Genomic DNA, 7,944 nt, shown 5'->3' with positions numbered 1-7,944 from the left:
CCCATTCTACCTGAATTGGCTCGAAATATTGGGCTTCTCCACATGATTTCACTCAGAAAGAAACTTTAGTGTCTAAGAGAAAAGTTTGGAAGCCACCACACTACAAGATCGGCACGTGCTTCCGGTTCTCACACTCCACGACGCTAAGCTTCAAGGACATTGAGACTCGAAGATTCTGGACCCCATCATCCTGCCAAGGTTCTGTGGAGCTACCTGTCTGGGGTTGTAAGGGAGCCTGCCTGGTTTAGGACTGAGTGACCTGAGAGTGATAACGATTACAGGCAAGCCTTAGGGCCCCATCCCGGGCCACCTGGTAGCTGTGGAGGGAAGGCCCTTGGACCTCTTTGCTCCGCTCTGACTCCGCTCCCATTCTTCCTTTCCTACAGATCATTTTCCATTTCTAAGAAACCAGAGCCCTTAATAGTTCAATGAGATCACTTCCTGCACTCTGCTGGGCACAACCACATGTGCTTCCACCTCCACTCCACAAAGTCTAAGCAAAAGACAGAAACTGCACAGCTTCCTTCTTGCCTTTTTGGGAAATCACCCCAGAGTCTGATGCCTACTCAGCACATTAAGTCTATTACTTCATCCTTCCTGGATCACAACCCTGCCCAGGCTCTCATCTCTCTGTAAAAGGTGGACAGAACCACCAGAGGAGCAGAGAGGCTGAAGCCAGCCCAGAAACCTCCAACTCTCATGCCAAATCTCGCCTTCTCACCTTCCGACATGAAGGTCTCTGCAGCGCTTCTGTGCCTGCTGCTCACAGCAGCCGCCTTCAGCACCCACGTGCTTCAGGTGAACCCCTGCCTCCCTGAAGTTTAACACTTTAACCACTGTAAGCACTAGCATTCCAGCATAAGTCATCCCAAACTTACTGCATAGTCTGCATTCTAAAGATGGAGAAAGTGAGACCAAGAGATGAATTAAGAAGAGCCATTATGTCACAGCTAGTCAGAGCCAGAATTGAATGCCCAGGTCACTAAGGCCAGTCATTGAGGTCAGTCCCCACGATCTTTCCTGACACCAGCTTTGGAAAAAGACACTGAGTGCAGCCACTGCAGGAACAACCCTCACATTGTTTGGGGAAGTGGCACAGAAGGAAGCACCGTTTGTCATTGTGAATGTGAAGGACATTTCAGGCAGTAGTGGAGAGAAGAAACTATTGCCTGAAGTTTCAGATTTGGGATTATGGTCCAGTGTAGACTCCAGAACAGTGGTGTGTAAAGAGAATAAGGACCCAGAGGAATCTCAGCATATGACAGAGCTGTGCTCCAAAGCCCACAGAGCAAATAGCTGTGAAGCAGAGTCTTAGAACTTATTTTTCCAGTGTCAGAAGTTTTGTTTTAGTAGACAGCTTGGCCTTGTTACTCAAGATTTCTCCATACTCAGTCAACAATAAGGGGCCCTATAGTTCAACGGGGGAAACTGACTTATGAGTAACATTTTATCTCTGGGATCTGGACTAAGGCACTGAACTTGGAAGTGGCAACTCCTAGGTCTTCTCCTAGCTTCTCCTTCTCCCCTTACAAATGCACATTTATGATATATTCTAACTGTCTCATTCTTTGCAAAATTTCTTTCAGATTCACTTTCCATGCCAACCAGCTGCTGCTTTAATATGATCAGTAGGATGATCCCCCTCCAGAAGCTAGAGAGCTACACAAGAATCACCATCATCATGTGTCCCCCAGGAAGCTGTGATGTGAGTGGACCATGCCCTGCACCTGTACTTGAAAGTTCTATCTGGGGACAAGGGAGAAAGGTCAGGATTCACCTCCAGATGAGTCAGATAAACATACACTCTAATCCAGAGGACCCCTTTGCCCTGTAGAGAAACTGAGCCCATGAGAGAGAGAGTCCATAATCACTCCAGGCTTCCCCTTACAGGAGCTGGGTGAACTTGTCCCAGTTCTTTCAGCCGGGAGCCTGGAGGGCTTCATCTGGGACACCAAGGGCAGAGCTTCCTCCTGAGGCCTCTTCCTTCCCCCCCTTCCCCTTCCTCGTCTCCCAGATCCAGGTCTTTCACCTAGGGAGCAGGGCTGATCATATCCAGGGACCAATGGGCCACACTCCAGGGCAGAATCCTCAAAGCATTCCATCTAACTGTGCCTTCTCTCCCCACAGCTTCAAGACCAAGAAGGCCAGGAAGGTCTGTGCTGATCCCAAGGAGAGTTGAGTCAAACATCACATGAAGCCCCTGGACCAAAAGTCTCAACCCCTGAAGCCCTGGACGTCACAACTGGACTGACAGATAGAGCCTGAGGAAAACCTTATTTATTTCTCCCTAACCTTCCCTGAATGCAGTATGACAGTATTTTATTATAATGCCCAAAAAGAGGTGATTTGCTTAATAATTTAAAGCACAATATTTCTTAAAAAGTATTTAATCAGGGCCGGCCCGGTGGCGCACTGCGCTAGTGCGCCACTTGGGAAGCGCGGCGGCGCTCCCGCCGAGGGTTCGGATCCCACATACAGACCGGTTCCCGCTCACTGGCTGAGCGAGGCGCGGGAGCAACACCGAGGGTTGCGATCCCGTTGCCGGTCCCGGTCCGGTACGGGGGCGACACTGAGGGTTGCAATCCGTTGCCGGACACGGAAAAAAGACAAAAAAAAAAAAAAAAAAGTATTTAATCATATTTAAGTTACTGATGTTTTGACTTTATCTGCCATAAAATCTAGTAAACGTAAAATACAAAATCCTGGTGATGTAGTTTTGGGGAGTTTTTTGACGATTATTTTTTTTTCTGTGAGCTTGGTTAAGTTCATGGCAAATGTCATTGCTCTCTTCCACCTGCCTGTAGCACTGTGAGTCCTCCCTGGGATCGTCAGGGTGAAACACTTCTGTATTCTTAGGAAATCAGTGCTCCTCTAAATCAGATGTGTGCTTTGTACTGTTGTTGTTAAAAATAATGTTATTATACACCCATGGAATTTCCAAAGAAAAAATGCATATAATTTTCAACTACTTTGTCTTATTTTTTATAGGGTAACAGTTAGCTGGAAGGGAGAAAATGGCAGCAGGGGTGGCAGTTTGGGGTGAGGGGGGCCAGCCTTCAGGAAGGTCTTTTGGCTGAGCTGGACTCAACTGAGATTCAGGGAAAACTTGGCAGGACCAGCCCAGACTGTTCCAGCCCTTTGGCTCCACTTCTGAACACCACCTGCCTGCATTCACTAGGATCTCCATTCCGATGTCGTTTCTCACCACACTTGTCTTTGCCTAAAGTCTCTCTCCTGATCTCTTGAGACAGTCTTCAAACTTTTTGTCATAACCCCAGGTTTTCTCCATCTAGCTGATTCTCAAACCCGGAGTAATATCTGAGGAAAGAAACTGGACCAAAGAGGAAACCAGATATCTATAGCCCAGGTCCACTTCGAGCTTTCCATTGAAGATGAGTCTTGCACAGGACTGGGCTTAAAGACTGGTGTGTGTGATGGACAGCAAGTGGGGAGGGTTCTTCAGAGCTGGTACAGGAGCGGGAGGAGGGCAGTGGGCCAGAGGGAGGTATCCCATCTACCTGGACTCTGAAAAGACAGAGGGGTTGGGGTTTTAGAAATAAAGGTTAGGAATAACCACATTGTATATTGATAAAATAAAATAAAATTTTAAAAAGAAAGTAAGGTTGGAGCCAGAATGTAGGGGCTCTTGACTCTCAGATTGGGAAGTCAGCAAGTAATAGGGACTCACTAAAAGTTTTGAAATAGTGGAGAAGGACACATCCAGAGGCATGCACCAGGAAGAATAACCTGGTGTCTGCATGCGGGACGGAGTGAGGAATGAGGGCCCGAGAGCGCAGGGCACTGCAGCATGCAGAGGATCCTGAGGATCTGACGCGGGGTGGTCGTGGGCATGAAGCTGGGAAGAACGGGCCAGACAGAGTGATGATTGGTTGAGTGTTGTAGAAAGAGGGAAATGACTGATCCAGGACATAGACCCATTTCTTACAATCTCACAAGGTAACGATTTAAAGGGCTGGCAGCTCTGAGACACAGAATTAATTTATTTCTGCGATGGTCTAGATGTTTGTATTTCTCTAAAACTCATGTTGAAACCATGGTGGTGGTATTAAGAGGTGGGACCTTTAGGAAGTGATTAGATCATGAGGGCTACACCCTCATAAAAGGGATGAGTGCCATGTGAGGGCACACAAAAGGCACAATCTATGGGAATGGGCCCTCACCAGGCACCAAATTTGCTGGCACCTTGATCTTGAATTTCCCAGCCTCCACAGCACAGTGAGAAATAAATTTCTGTTGCTTATAAATTGCTCAATCTAAGGTGTTTTGTTTTAGCAGCCAGAGTGGACTGAGGCCATCTTCATTGCTATATCTCCAGCCTCAACTCCAAGAGCTGTGAGCCTCCATTTGAAGGCATGGGACCTCCCCTTCTTGGTAGCCTCTTCAGGTAGAGATTCCCCTATATTTTGTGAGCTTAGCTGGCTCCTCTTTCAGACATGTGACCCACCATATTGAGGAGTGCAGACCAGACCCTTCACTAAGGCAAAGGGATTTATTGTCCTGTTTAACTGCCTCCAAAAGGCTTATCAATAATCATGTGGAGAGATGCCACAATTCCAGTTCACTTGGAAGTATGGGTAGGCGGGAGGCTTGGGTTCTGATCCCAAACTGAGCCTAACCCTCTGTGTCACTTAAGGTGAGTCTGTTTTTCCCTCTGGCATAAAGATGTCCCATCCAAAAGTATGGGTAGTACTTTGTCACAGGCATGGTGTGAGAGGATCTGGCAGATGACCTCACAAGTCCCCTGCAGCTCTACAGCCACATTCTTGGAAACATGGCTATGTCTGTTGGCTGGGGTAGAGTGGGCAGGTGAAGTGTCTGGAATTAAAACCATAGAGCCAGCAATGGGCTCAGCTGATTGAAAATACACCTCTGAGTCAGATACCACCTGTCCATAGACAAGCTTTCCATTAAGTTCAAAGTAAAACACCCGAAACCCCTGGAGCAATAAAGCAGCAGAGCATCAACAGGTATGAGAAGCACCTCCCAGGCAGTCTGCAAAAGGGCTCCATCCAGCTCTAACCTCTTTCTCCCACAGCTTCAAGGACAAACTGGCCAGGGAGATGTGGTCCAAGGTTTCATGAAATCTGGACCACAGATCCCAAATTCTGAAGTCATGAAGACTCACCCTCAACTAGGCCACAGCAGAAGAAACAACATGTTTGTTTTCCCCAAACATTACCCCAGCTGCACTCTGGGATGATGTCATTATATTTCAAATCACAATGAGCTTTGTTCACTAATATTAAACAAAATACAACTTAATATGTCATCTTGTTTAAGCGGTTGATGTTTTATGTGCCCTGACTTGAATAGTAGTGTTTTAAAAATCCACATCCTTCCATAAACTGGTCCATGTCTGAGTCCCGATTCACTTCCTTGTAAGCTGGAGGCCCAGAACTGGGGAGGACACTCGGGGATGACACTCATCCTGGACCTCACCCTGGCTCAGGCAGGCCGTTTGCTGCAGGCTGGGACTCACGCCACCCTCTCGGCATCTGCTCTGAGTGTCCTCACACTTCTTGCTCTCTGCCCACAGGTTCCTGCCGGTGCTCTCGCGGGCCAGGATTGGCTCAGCCTGCACGCTCCCCTGAGGCTTGGTAGCATGAGGGAGTGGACACTCTGGGTGACAGCTTCCATCAGTGAAAGGTGCAGGCAAGTGTTGAAATGCCTCTGCATCCTTCCTTCTGCTAGTCGACCCTGGGAGTCACTCCGTAGGCTTCGCAGGCTGTCCCAGGAGGATAAGTCCCTTTTGCTCACAACATCGACCTTGATAATGCAACTTGGACTGGCTCGTCCTCCATCCCCACCTCACTCTGCTGCCGCCTCAGTCCTGATCCCCGAGTCCCTTCCCCAATGAACTATCTGCACACGGGTCCTCATTGCATTCTCTGTTTTATTGATTCATTGTTTTCTACAGTCAATGTTTGTTCCCCTTTCCCTCAGTCAATGTCTGTATCTGAACCGGCAAGTTCACTGGGTCCAGAGCCAGGGACTCAGCTGGGCACTTGGTTGGTGCGTTTGCCAGGGCTGGAGCTGAGACTAGGATTGGGGACTCACCACAGCATGTTTTTAGAAGCCAGGAATGAGGCAGAGACTGTGGATTCAACCAGCATGTTCAGTAGGGCTGGGTCCAAGAAGACGGCCCATGAGTCAGGGCCAACAGGGTTGGGGCTAAGTTAGCCACATGGCTAGGACATAGAGATGGAGTGAGCAAATAAGTAAATGTATCTGAGATAATGGAAACCAAATCACTCAGTGTTGGAGAAGCTTCCAGAGAAATATATGGGAAGTTAGAAAACTAAAAAAAAAAAAAAAAACCTTGTGATGTTGTCCTGGAATTGGAGATACTGGTATTTTTAAAATCATGATTTTAAAAATACATAGGTAGGTTGGTAGGTAGATGGAAGGACTATGGAAACTCATGTTGTTCCACATCTGGTATTGTAACATTTGATATTATTATTCTTTTTAAAAAGTTAACCATTCTGATTATGGGAGAAGTTCCATCTCATTGTGGTTTCAATTCGCATTTCACCCATGGCTAATAAGGTTGAACATATGCTCAAGTGTTTGTTGCACAGCCTGTTTTATAAAGTTCTAGTCCGTGTCTTCTGTCCATTTTTATTTAGATCGTCGGTGTTTTTACTATGAGTGCGAAGTATTTTCTACATTGTGAATAGGAAGCCTTTGTTGGGCATGTGAATTGAAATATCTTCTCAAAAAGGAAAAAAAAAAAAAAAAAAAAAAGAAATATCTTCTCATCATCTGTGAGTTACCTGTTCACTCCCTTAAAGATGCTTTTTGATGAAAACAAGTTCATAATTTTAATACAGTCCATGCCTCATCATGTTTCTCTGTGGTTAGTGCTTTTGTTTTCTAAAAAAACTTTTTTTAACCCAATGTTATGAAGATATTCCTTTAAAATATCTTCTAGAAGCTTTATTTATTTATTTATTTATTCTGTTCACATTTAGAGCTACAATCCACCTGGAATTGATTTTTGTGTATGCTGAAGGTAGGGTTTAAGATTTTATTTTTTCATAGAAATATCCCATCGATTCAGCATCTGTTAGTCAAAAGGCTATTTTTTCCCAACTACTCCAGAGTGCAGACTTTGTTATAAATCTAATGTCTATATAGGTGTGGTCTGTTCCTGTACTCTCTCTTCTGTTCCTTTGGTGTATTTGTCTATTCTTGGACCAATGGCACGTGTTTTAATGATTATAGCTTTCTAGTAAGTGTTAATATCTGGTAATGTAAGTTCTACGACTTCATTCTTCTTTAAGATTGTCCTATGTTTGGCTTTTTATTTCTCCTTGTAAAGTTTAGCATACGTTATTAATTTCTATGAAAAACTTGTCTGGATTTTAATTGGGATTGTATTGGATTTGGGGGAGAACTGACAATTCTATATTATTGACTCTTCCAATTCATGTGTGCATTATATCCCTCTATTTATTCAAACCTCCTTTAATTTCTCTCAGTAATACTTAGTAATTTTCTATGTATTACACATGTCTTGTCAGATTTATTCTTAAGTATTTGGGGGTTTTATGAGATTACTTCAAAAAGTTTGTGGAAAAGTGGAATTAAAAGATAATATGAATCTTTCCATGAATTCTTGAAGACTCTTGGTATAAGCTACTGGAAATGATGTCACGTAAGAAAGGTCATTTCTTAATGTTAGTGACTTGTATGTAAAAGTAAAATCCAGTTTTGTATTGCTAAGCAGCAATCATGCTAAATTGACTTAATTATTAATAGCTTATCTGTAGACTCTTTTAGATTTTTTTTCATGAAAACAATGTTTCATGCAAAAAGACGACAACTTTATTTTGTTCTTTACAATCATGATAAATTTATTTCAGATTCTTGTATTCACTAGGACCTTCAGTACAATGTTGAATACAAGTAGATATCCTT

At 44.6% G+C, this 7,944-nt stretch overlaps 1 pseudogene; it reads left to right on the top strand.

The window, feature by feature from the left end:
• The first annotated feature begins 729 nt into the window (after positions 1–729).
• LOC103592071 lies at positions 730–2,251 on the top strand (annotated as a pseudogene).
• Positions 2,252–7,944: the final 5,693 nt, after the last annotated feature.

The sequence above is a fragment of the Galeopterus variegatus genome, unplaced genomic scaffold, assembly GCF_000696425.1.
Source record: "Galeopterus variegatus unplaced genomic scaffold, G_variegatus-3.0.2 Scaffold1082, whole genome shotgun sequence".
In the NCBI taxonomy this organism is placed as follows: domain Eukaryota; kingdom Metazoa; phylum Chordata; class Mammalia; order Dermoptera; family Cynocephalidae; genus Galeopterus; species Galeopterus variegatus.
This window is presented reverse-complemented; position numbering and strand designations above follow the sequence as displayed.